The sequence below is a fragment of the Pogoniulus pusillus genome, chromosome 5 (genome assembly GCF_015220805.1).
Source record: "Pogoniulus pusillus isolate bPogPus1 chromosome 5, bPogPus1.pri, whole genome shotgun sequence".
In the NCBI taxonomy this organism is placed as follows: domain Eukaryota; kingdom Metazoa; phylum Chordata; class Aves; order Piciformes; family Lybiidae; genus Pogoniulus; species Pogoniulus pusillus.
Genome location: NC_087268.1, coordinates 13309921 through 13322155, shown reverse-complemented (window position 1 = coordinate 13322155; position 12235 = coordinate 13309921).

The window sequence follows — 12235 nt, the reverse complement described above, 5'->3', positions numbered from 1 at the left end:
AACTTCTGCCAGCACTCTTCATTAGTGCAAATTGTGAAATCTGATTGAACTGGAATAGCTCTGAGCTCCCCTACAGCTAAGATTCCTGATCCATCTCCTATGATACTTCTTGCCGGTCATGGCAGAGATCAGAGTATCTGCAAGAGCCTTCATGATTCTGTTTATCTGGGCCACTTTCTTTATAACAATTTCTGCTGGGAGATAGCAGGAGTAAGGTAGCTGCCAGATTGTCTACAGTCAAAGATCCAACCTCCTCCTCACAGAATTTACTTCCCAATAGGAAAAAGGGTTATGTTCAGAATACCAAAGTGAACACAGGTCAGGGGGACGACACTTATTTACAGCGTGTCACCTTCCAGAAATAAAAGATAGGGAAGTTGCTATTGGGTCCCTTGAATTAGCTGCCAGTCCCTACTGCATCTCCTCTGGGAAGGCTGTGGATCTCCTGTAAAACCTCATTTCAGCATCATCTAAACCATTCTGCGTAGTAACTTGCGCTGTCGAAAAAGAAGATGCCGAAGAATTGGAAATGGTCTTTTTAGCACTCAGAAGACAGCCCTCCTACGTTAGCAGAACTTAGCCAAAACCATAGCCAACTGCCTTCAGCTTCATTCAATAAAGTTTTGAAGTGACCAGGGAAGCAGCCTCTAAGAGCCACAGAAGAGAGCTGAATACCAAATTCCAGTTTACCATTTGCTAATACTGGAGTAGGAATACCAATTACTACTATGTCATTTTCCTTGATGCAATATGCGCAGCATGATGCATGGAGTAGAAATCAGTCCCCTACTAATAATGTCAGTAATCAGTCTCCATTAGCCACAGTGCATACAATTTGAGGAGAAAAATGAAAAATCACTCCAAAATGGCATTGTAGTTATAACCTGACTCTACGCTTCCCTGGCACAGACTGTTTCAAGCCCAAGTCTGACTAAAGCAGCCGGCACTGACATCTCTACATCTCAGGCACACTTAAGGAAAGCCCTGTTTTGATGTGGATGGTACAGAACTTTAAAAAGCAAATAATTATGGCAAATACACATCACACCTCAGGACACACTGCTGTCACTGCCTTGACATTTCAAATGATGAGCCTCACAAATGTGCACAACCATTAGATTTGATGGAACAATGTTTTAGAGTAATTCACATGCTCATCTAGAACTGTTTTTTCATTGTGTTTTGGCACCGAAGCATGAAACGGGAAATCTACAGTGGGTTTCTCTTTGCTTGTGAGGAAGCAAACGCTTTGATCAGTTCTACGTACTCCAAGGCTGTAGTCAGTTATTCCTCAATGGATAATGAAACCAAAGCCCAGAGTGACTCTGTTTCTCTCTGGATCCTGTGTGATATTTTATATATAGTTTTTGACATAAATCAAACAAGCTTTCATTTGTACGGTTTGAGGCCAGAGGCAGCAAGCACACAGAAAGAATGGTATGGGAAAACATGTTTGTGGTCCTTTTTACCTTGTCTTTTCACTGCGTTGGTTGCAGATTCTTTAATGATTGACTTGCAGAGGAAATCTTCAGAGACAGAACAGTCATCCAAAGCAAAGCAAAAATATTCAAAATCGTTTGAGTGTTTTTCCTGACTGTCAGTAACGTGAGTGTTTAGCTCAGCACTTGGCCAGTGGTGTTATGAATCTTAAAACTTAAGAAAAAGATTCCTTGTCCCAGGCCTTGCCCCACAGAATGATTCAAACATGATTTTTAACATATTTTTTCCTCTAGTGAAGGCAGGTAAAAAATCTTGCAAGCAAGTCACAGCAAAAAAGGTCAGTGAGAGGAAGGAATTTGATCAGATGATGCAAAGTTCTGGGGGGGGAGAAGGTGTTCAGTTTATCTGTTTGATAACCTGGCTGTTGAGGCTTGAGAAAACCAGACGTATGAGTGAAAGATTAATTTCCTAGTTTACCTTGAGGGGTGCAGTTCTGTGACAAATGGATCAAATCCATTGAAATTTATAGCTGCTGCTGGTATTCCCCTGTCCTACATGGAGCTACACATAATGTAAACAGTATATCATAGATTCTGCAAGCAACAAGCTATGGCAGGGGTAAAAAAAAAAAGCAACCAAACAACCAAACAAAAAACCCCAATAACAAAAAAAAAAAAAAAAAAAAAAACAAAAAAAAAAAACCACCAAAACCCTCCCCCATGATTTCATAGCTTTTACCAGTTACCAGTTTACATTTTGTATCACCTTCAGAATGCATGACAATATACATAAGACTAGTGACTGAGGTCAGCTTTCAGCATAGGAACTACAGATTTGGTGGTCAGACACTGATGCATCAGGTGCTGTACCATTGTGCCTAAGAGGGAGGGATGGATGGAGGGATGGCAGAGCCAGTGGCAGTAGTGTGAATCTTCATTAAATTGTGTTATGCAGTGAGATTCTACAGTCTCTGCACCTAGGTGAAAATGCATCATCAGCTTGCAAACCTGCCTGCCGAAAGATGGAAACATGTTCTGAGGGAGAGATGGAGTGACCTGGGACTTAGAATCAGAGAATTAGTCCGGGTTGGAAGGGACCACAAGGATCATCTAGTTCCAACCCCCCTGCCATGGGTAGGGACACCCTACCCAAGATGAGAGTGGCCACAGCCTCATCCAGCCTGGCCTTAAACACCTCCAGGGATGAGGCCTCAACCACCTCCCTGGGCAACCCATTCCAGGGACTCACCAATCTCATGGGGAAGAACTTTCTCTTTTTAGTCTGGAGAAGACTGAGAGAGGATTTAATAAACGTTTATAAAACCTGAGGGCTGGTCAGGAGGCAAAGGACAGGCTCTTCTCAATTGTTCTTGTGGTAGGACAAGGAGCAGTGGGTGTAAGTTGCAGCACAGAAGGTTCCATCTCAACATGAGGGGGAACTTCTTTACTGTAAGGGTCACAGAGCACTGGAGCAGGCTCCCCAGAGAGGTTGTGGGGTCTCCTTCCCTGGAGACTTTCCAGGCCTGTCTGGATGCGTTCCTCTGTGATCTGTGCTAGATTATGTGGTCCTGCTCTGGCAGGGGTTTGCACTCAATGATCTCCTCGGGTCCTTTCCAGCCTCTAATATCCTGTGATCCTGTGAGGGCATTCAGTACATTCTTTGATTTGCCAACATTTATGGGACTAAGGGTTTCAGGGTTGATGCCCAAGTATTTGTAAGGACAGCATTCGATGAAACCCAAGTGATGCATAGGGGAGGAGAGAAAAAACTCAGCTCATTCTCTTCATGTGCTTTCATTGTTTTTGTTCTTCCTGGAAAATAATGTCCTTTCAGGCTTCGTTTGACATCTCCATGATGTTGAACAGATTCGGAGAAATCACCAATATTTTGACAGGGTTCTTTGGCAATGAAATGTTCATGAAGCTCATCTGTCATGAGCTAATCTGGCTCATCTAGCCAAAGCAGTATCTTAGGCAGATATATTGCTGTAACAATTTAATTTCTACACATTTTCTTCATCTCTCATCATTGCAGTGATGGCAACTCATATTTCAGTTGCAGAAACACTGGTAGTAATTGCAGCACAACTGTACCTTTGGGTTTGGGAGGACCTTCCTTAAGGTAGCAAGGCAGTGTCTTAGTTGTTCAAGTGCTGCTTTCTTGGCAACAGGCAGTACTCTGATTGCACTGGTGATTTTCAGTGTTCATGGCTTCAAAACTGTAACCTCTTACCTTGTTCTTCTCCCATGAAACCTTTGAGTTTCATACCATAATGCTGATGCTTTGTAACCTACAGCATCAGCACTGAATGCCTGAGGCTGTTTATACTCACAAACTGCTTCTATTAATACTAAGTATCTGTAGAAAGCTAGCACTCAAGACTACAACATTAGTTGTATACAAGCATTATGCACAGCTCTGTTCCCTGGAAAGCTTCTGTAGGTGAAATTCCACTCAGCACAGATTTACTCCATGTTTGACGCCAGTGTCAATAAAATCATGGCTTTGTGTATTTGCCTCAGTCACATTTGGCTTAAGGGAAGTGAAACTCTATAGCATCAGATAAAAGTTGGTGCAAGAAGGGGAAAAAGAAAGAGATACAGACAAGTAACAAAGGGTTTGTGAGACAAGAAGTGGGAACATGCTGTAGACTTTATTCAAACTACATTGCTATTCCTGATTTCATTAAGCAACCCTGGGGCTTCAGGGAGAGATTTTTTTTCCTCCAGTACTTTTGCAAAGATGTTCACGTGGGGAACTGGCCTTTACCAGGCTAGAGCAGTGCAGCCTCTTTAAACAGTCTTTCTGCGAATGTCTAATCCGTTAACAAATTAATTTCTGAATTTCAGACCCAATTACTGATAGTGGACATACAGTGCTCCCAGGAGAATACAGAAAGGAGAACTTTCCTCTCCTAGATGAAGCCCTGACTACTGTGAAAAAAATCATGTTATGGCCTTCTAACAGCATGTCCTGTGCTGCTAATTTGTTATGTTTTCTATAGCACAGGTTCTGGCCTGTCTGGAAAAGGTATTTTTTACATCACAGTCCATCCCGTTCACTGTTTCAGACATTGTGGTTGGATATATACCTATAGGTAGCAAATGACCTTTTTCTTGTAACATAAATCATACAATCATTAAGACCTTTAAGATCATCACATCCAATCCTAACTCAACCACCACGACCACTTAACTATATCCTGAAGTGCCACATCTACATGCTTCATTAACACCTCCAAGGATGGCAACTCCACCACCTGCCGGGGCAGCCTGTTCCAACACCACACCACTCTTTCAGTAACTGAAAAAGATTTTTTTCCTGATATCCAGTCTAAACCTTCCCTGTCACAACTTAAGCCCATTCCATGATCTTCTCTTGAAAAAATAAAGAGTATAATATATCTGGAGTAACTCTCTTAACGCAGCAAGTGGACTCTTGAATCATGTTTGTTGATGGCTAACTCTGTCGGTCTTATTTTGTTGCTGCTCTGAGAATTTTACTCCAAATGCTACTGCCAGTGAGTAAAATCAACCCAAAAAGAGTTGCATTTGACCTAGAGAACTCAGTCTTAAAATACATAGTGACTGTGAATACATCAATTAAAACTGACCCCACCTTACTAAAGAGACCTGTACAATGTGTGGATTAAGATCAGGCATGCTGACTTCTGTGGCATTAGCAACTTCTTATTTTCTGTTGCCTCCTGATAATAGCACAGTGCCTGCACAGCAAATAAGAATAATCAGAAATAAGCTCACAAGAAGCTCATCTTTTAATTTTTTCATTACTAGAAGATCACACGAAAAGCAGAAGGAAGCAGGCCTCTGAAGATATGAGGGAAAGGAGTATTGCAGGGATAAAATAAATAGCAATTAATTAAAAATATTAAGTCTCCTTGATCAGGACTCTCTAAGAAAAAGTAACAGAAGAGTGTGGTACCAGGTCTCAAGCAAAGAGAAAGAACAAGAGGACACAGCCTCAAGCTACGCCAGGGGAAATTTAGGCTGGAGGTGAGGAGAAAGTTCTTCACTGAGAGAGTCATTGGACACTGGAATGGGCTGCCCGGGGAGGTGGTGGAGTCGCCGTCCCTGGAGCTGTTCAAGGCAGGATTGGACGTGGCACTTGGTGCCATGGTCTAGTCTTGAGCTCTGTGGTAAAGGGTTGGACTTGATGATCTATGAGGTCTCTTCCAACCTTGGTGATACTGTGATACTGTGAAAGAGCTGTTCCACAGATTGTCTTCTGTAGTCAGACATATGAGTGCCCCTGAAAGGGAAGAGAGAAGGTGTTGAAATGGTGTTTCTGAGCAGAACCAAGTACAGCCAGGGGGACAGACATAAATGTCTCCTGTGGGGAACCAGCCTAGAAGAAACAAATTTTAGCACCAAGCACCAGCAGGAAATCGTTTATAATATTTAAATGACCTGTAAAGGAAATACTGTGGCAGTGTGTTGCATAAAGAGCAGAGGCAGGCGAGTGCTTGCTTCTGTGTGTGTTAAACCATATGAAATGACAGACCACATCAGATCAATGATGCTGATTAATGAACAGCTCCAGAAAGGTAGATGACAAGAGATGAAAGGGTCAAGACACAAATTTCAGGAGGGAGAATAAGAAGGATCCGTGCCTCAGAATATGGAGTTATAGTCTAGGAGCCTATTAATCATTAGCATTATTATTTAAAGTACTACATTTTCTCCTGACTTTATGCCCACTGCAACTGAAGCCAGCAGAGAACTGACCTAAACTGTACCTCTTAAATCACAGTCTGGAGTACATCACTACTATCACAAACCAGACCTTCCTTAATGAAAACAGTAATACAATTAATGTTTCTTACACCCTCTAAATTCCCAGATAAAGCTTGGGAAGAGCAAGGTGGAATAAAAATGAGCATATATAAAATGCCCAAGTTACTATAATTAGTGGAAATATTTAAGTCTGCATTTCTGGGATGCATTCAAGCAGAAAACTTATCCTCCAAAATCTTAATTAAGCACACAGTACCTCATGGAGTAGAAATATAGGGCATTCCTCTTCTAGGTTGAGGATGCCAGGTAGAGAGGGGAGACATTACCTAACTCAGTGTCACACATTCCATTCTTCTGTTGTCCTGCTTGTCTCTCTTTTTGCCCAATCCTCTCATAGTCAGAAATCCCTTTCCTTTAATTTTTCCAAGTTAGATTAAGACTTTTAGAAAAATTGAGATTTTTTTCTTCTCTGTTGCACTCCCCATGTCTTCTGAAGGACAAGCAACTCTTGGTTTTATGTACTTGAAATGTACCTATCAACTGCTGAGGATCTCAGTGCTTTCTGCTCGTCACACTGGAGGAAGAGATGTGTCTTCCCAGGCCATAGCAAAAATGAAGGAGAAAAATGAAGATATTTTAAGTGTTGCCTTTCACAGAGATATCAGTGCCCAGATTTTGTAGAAGCCTTTGAACAGCCCATCTTTAACAACTTGTCTGCCTGACCCTTGATGTGAAGCCAGATTGAGTGCGAGGCAGTGCTACAAGAGAGAGCCACTTGGATTGGGATCCCAGAGATTGGAAGAGCAATAATGACACAAAAAGAGAGGTGACAAAATATGCAGGATTAGTACATGCAGTTCTTAGGCTTCTCTTGTGTGAAATTAGGAGGGAAATGAGCAGGAGTTCTGCTGAAATAAAGACTAAAGACCTGATCCTGTGATTTTTCTGCTTCTAGTACAAGTTTAAAATGCAAGTTAACTGAAGTACTGGGTAGTCTTTAAGGCACACAGGATTTATGCCTTAAAAAGATGAGCAGTAGCCAGATAAAAGACAGATTGATGTGTGCAAAGTGGATATAAGAAGCAAGGTCGGCATTAACAGAACAGGTTGGGCATAAATGGAAGGGGGAAGGAGAGCTTGAAAGCTAAGCCATGCTGAGTGCTAGCAAGGACTTAAATCTACAGAATCCTTGGGTGTTATTACATCTTTGAAATTCAACCCCTGGTAGTGGTCAAAGGTGTCACTGTTTTATGCAGTTCTTTTGAGCTAACCTGATGCTGGCATGCAGTTCCTCTCCCAATCTCTGGTGAAACTCAGAGCGACAGGCTAAGTTGAGGATTTGTGTGTGTGTGTTTAAATTTACTCAATTTGCAATTCAAAGCAGACTGCAAGAGGGGACAACCTACAAAAACTGGAATCAAAGAAAATGTTTGCTTGAGCCACTGTGAAGTGCAGCTGCCAGATTTTATGTAGCCTGTTGAAATCAGTATTGTAGCATATATCCTAGCCACCAGTACACATCATCATTACAACATATATAAATTGAACATAAACCCAAACATACATTTTTTGAAGTACATTTTAAGAGTGTTATTTTTTAAGTACATTTTAAGAGTGTTATCTAAAATCCTTCGTTATGTCTGCTGGTGCTCATTCCAGTACTCCTGCTGCATGAAGAGTGGGGTCTTTTTATTGTGTTGCATTTACAGACATAAACTCCAACAGTAACATTAACTACCTGTGAAATGACAGTTACATCTATTATAATTTCTTGTTCACCTTCTTGATTTCTTTGATAAAGCAAATATTTGCCTCTCTTGTCTGATCAGAGTAGGCAGAATCATTTATTCATGAAAGTAGCACCACTGGCTTCACTATGGGTAGGACTGAATATTCCTAAGTCCCAGGAGGACTTTCCATAAGTGAAACAAGCAGGATTTAGTTCTGTCCCTGGATTTAACTTCAGACATACTTCCAACATACACAATGAGCCACCCAAAGATCATAAGAAGTTAGCAAAGGAGGAGTTCTGTTAATCTAGAGAGGGATTCAGTAAATACTCCCAAAAACATGTGTCTGAGCAGTGAAATCACCCTCAGATATTGAAGCTGAGGCTTTTCTGTGGATCTCATTCTGTATTAGTCCATTGAGTCCAGCTCCCTCTTTAGCTCAGGAGATTTCAGACACAAAAGTTCTGCTGAACTAAATGCTTCTTGGAGTCCAACTATAAGTTATTTCACTGGCCTCACTGAAGTAGATCTGGTGGCTGATGGGAGACAAGTGGAGTTTCTGCTTTGATATGAGCCATCATTTTTGTAAAGTAAAGGCACAAAAGAAGCAAGGAAGGATTTTTGCCCTTATCCTGCTTTTTAGTCCAGAGGAAAGTGCTTCTTGATGTTCTGAACAGGACTAGCCTTGTTTTTCTGATGAGATGCACTTGAGTGCCAAGTTTGTGCTAGCTCTCCCTCACTGCTTCCTGCTCATGCTATTAGAGTGAGCAACTTTTCAGGATGAATCCTCCTGATAACGCTCTGCTGGCCAATCCTCCCTCTCCTCCTCCCTTCACCAGAATAGGTTGCATGGACAGACTCGGGTAATGCAGGACTGTGGTGCTGATTGCAGCTGGAAGGGTTGAAGCAGGAAGAATTTGGCCTTACCAGGCTGCAGCCAGCTGTACTGATGGCAGAGAATGTCAGTTAGCATTGCAACAAGTTTTCTTGCTCCCAGTAAATAATTATTTTTTCCCCCTGACCTTTCCTTTTGCTTCTTTCTGCTACAGACACAGCCTCTCTCTGTTCCCTGCCCCAATGAACATCTGCACTAGGTCCAAGGCTTGGAGTAATTTACCTGAAGAGTGATACCATTTGGAAACCACTGTAAGTATATTTTATCTCTCATAAAAGACTTCTTGTTCCAAGGGGGGAAAAAATCATTAAAAAACAAAAACAAACTGCAGAGCCTGTGAGCATTACTGATGAGGGCAAGCTAAGTTTTGCTGTTGAAATTTGCAAGGAAATATGTGGGCAAAAAAATATGTCAATAAAAAACTGTTAAATATTTAAGCCATAGCCTCACAGCATAGTTCAGCAATGGCTGGTTTGATCTCCTTCTGTCTTTTCATTTGGCAGGTTCTCCCTGCTTGCTGCTCTAGTTCGTGCTGTTCGAGTTGGCTCGCCCATGTTTGTCTTTGGAGTGTTTATCTTCTTTTTTATCTGATTACTTTTTAACGAGATACCTTTTCTCTCCTTGCCTCTTTCATGCAAGACAGTTTGAATTTACTGCAACTCCTTAAAGGTTTACACTGTTGTTTCCAGGCCTTCACTCATATATGATTTAAGGCCATGACATACGGTATGGCTTTGACCACAACAACCCCAAGCAGCGTAACAGGCTGGGGACAAAGTGGCTGGACAGCAGCCAGGAGGAAAGGGACCTAGGGGTACTGGTAGATAGTAGCTGAATATGAAGCAGCAGTGTGCCCAGGTGGCCAGGAGAGCCAATGGCATCCTGGCCTGGATCAGGAACAGTGTGACCAGTAGGACAAGGGAGGTTATTCTTCCCCTGTACTCAGCACTGGTTAGGACACACCTTGAGTCCTGTGTCCACTTCTGGGCTACTCAATTCAAGAGAGATATTGAGATACCGAAATGTGTCCAGAGAAGGGCAACAAATATGGTGAGATGCCTGGAACACAGCCCTGTGAGGAGAGGCTGAGGGAGCTTGGGGTGTGCAGCCTGCAGAAGAGGAGGCTCAGGGGTGACCTCATTGCTGTCTACAACTACCTGAAGGGAGGCTGTAGCCAGGTGGGGGTTGGTATCTTCTGCAGGCAACCAGCAACAGAACAAGGGGACATAGTCTCAAGTTGTGCCAGGAGAGGTCTAGGCTGGATGTTAGGAGGAAGTTGTTGCCAGAGAGAGTGATTTGCATTGGAATGGGTTGCCCAGGGAGGTGTTGAAGAAAAGCTTGTATGGGGCACTTAGTGCCATGGTCTAGTTGATTGGACAGGGCTGGGTGCTAGGTTGGACTGGATGATCTTGGAGGTCTCTTCCAACCTGGTTGATTCTATAATTCTATGATTCTGTGGTAGATCTGGCTGGATTACATAGGTGGAGTTGCCTGAGAGAATTTTGACTTTGTGTTGTGGTTTTATTAGGCTTGGCAATTATCAATTGCCTGTTACTTACAGCTTTGGGGGTTTTCCCCTGGTTTTAGGGGAAAAAAAAAACAAAGCAAAACAAAACAAAACTTTTTTTTCCCATAGTTTTTATTACTTATGATCAGTTCTCAGTGCTTGCCAGTATTGTTGCACTGTTGCTATAGCGGTCATGCTCCGAGGCTGTAAGCCAGGCAAGTTTTGTAGTCAGAGCTTAACTTTCATAAGATTTGTGGTTTAGATGAAAACAAATGGACAAATTTGGGGGGCATGTAAACCCCACTTCAGGTATCAAACAGACCTAGCAAATTTCAGTCTTAGTTTAACTTAATCTCCAAGCTTAATTTAATTATGTTAATCAGTCTCCTGTAAGGGATTTTGGAGTTTATTTTACTTTTCTGTGTTGATTAAATTTTCCAGGCTTTTATTGCACTAGAACATTGAGCCTCTCTTGTCAATTCTCTGTGCCTCCCATTCTTGCTCAGCAATGCTCTGCTGGGATTTCTCTTCCGTATTACATTTTATGGTGATGTTTTCAGGAATTTGTGTTTTCCATTGTATGACACAAACTTGCAGTCAGAGATTTTAAACAAACTGCCAGTCATGTAGCTGTAACAGCATGAAGATCAATGTGGCTGCAAAATCATCAGAGAAGCTGTTTGAATATTCAGGCAGTCAGCCTGTGCAGGACTTTTAACTACTGAAGCAACACTTCTGGCAGGAAAACTAGGATGGCTCAGGTGGTTTAAAGCGAGCTTGTCTTGCAAAGCTTCACCCTCAGCCGTGGTGTTCAGTGTGCCCTGAATTTTGAGGCAAGCTCTCTGGGCAGATTTCAGGGTTTTTCTCTGTTATTTCAGGCTTTATATATAATTTTTTTTCAACGATTGTACTCATCTCTGTCTCTCTTTCACTTTGTCAGTTTCTAAATACGTATTGTCAATGTCATGTCTGGAAGAGACACAACACTGGCAGTGATAAGCACTGATATCAGGAGCTGTGTTAGTCGCACACAGGCAGAGGAAGCAAGTTCAGCAAAACACTCTGGAAAAATATCACTGAAAATCAAAAGTGAACTATTTTCACACTCTTTAACTTTAGGATCTGGACAGACATGAGGTTTTTGTTTGTTTGTTTGTTTGTTTGTTTTAATTTACTAAGGTTGCAGAAGAACTTTATACCAGTGAGTTAATTGCAGTGCTTGAGCACTACAGGCATCTCTGACCTGAGGGCACTTACTAGGAGGTGATGCTCTATCTGTGAAGAGGAGAAATAATACACCGAACACAGGTGGGCAGACTCAGCCAGCAGTAGCACTTGTAACAACATTAGCAACCCTGTGGCTTGTTCCCTCTCTGCTGTTTAATATGCACTGAAAAAAGGTCTGGTTGGTGACCCAGCCCTCCCCTACCTCATTATTGTTCATTATGTAGTATTATTTTCATACAGTCACATTATCATAGCTTCCCCTGAGAGCCAGGATGCTACTCTGGGTTCTGTGCAGCTACAGTGGTTCCTTTACTCAGGCTAATTTGTTCACTGACTACTTGGTGTCTTTGCAGAATGGAGAGCTTTTCCCTCTTGTAAGGGAAGGTTCAAGCATTAGTTATAGCTATTGTGTAAGAAGTACAACAAAGTATATTGCCTGGTTTTGACATTCCTAGTTTGATGGCCCCAGTGTAAAAACATGTTAACTCATTGAGGGGAAATCCATTCCACAACAAAGTGATGGTTATAAGGGAGATACATGCAAAGAAATTGTGTATCAGGAGAGCAAGTGGAGGGTTGGGGGAGAGAAGGCTGAATGTGAAAGCGGCAGCAAGAACGAGGAAGTTTAGCAGGGATTTTCATGGAATCGTTGAATTGCTGGTTGGAGAAGACCTTAAGATCA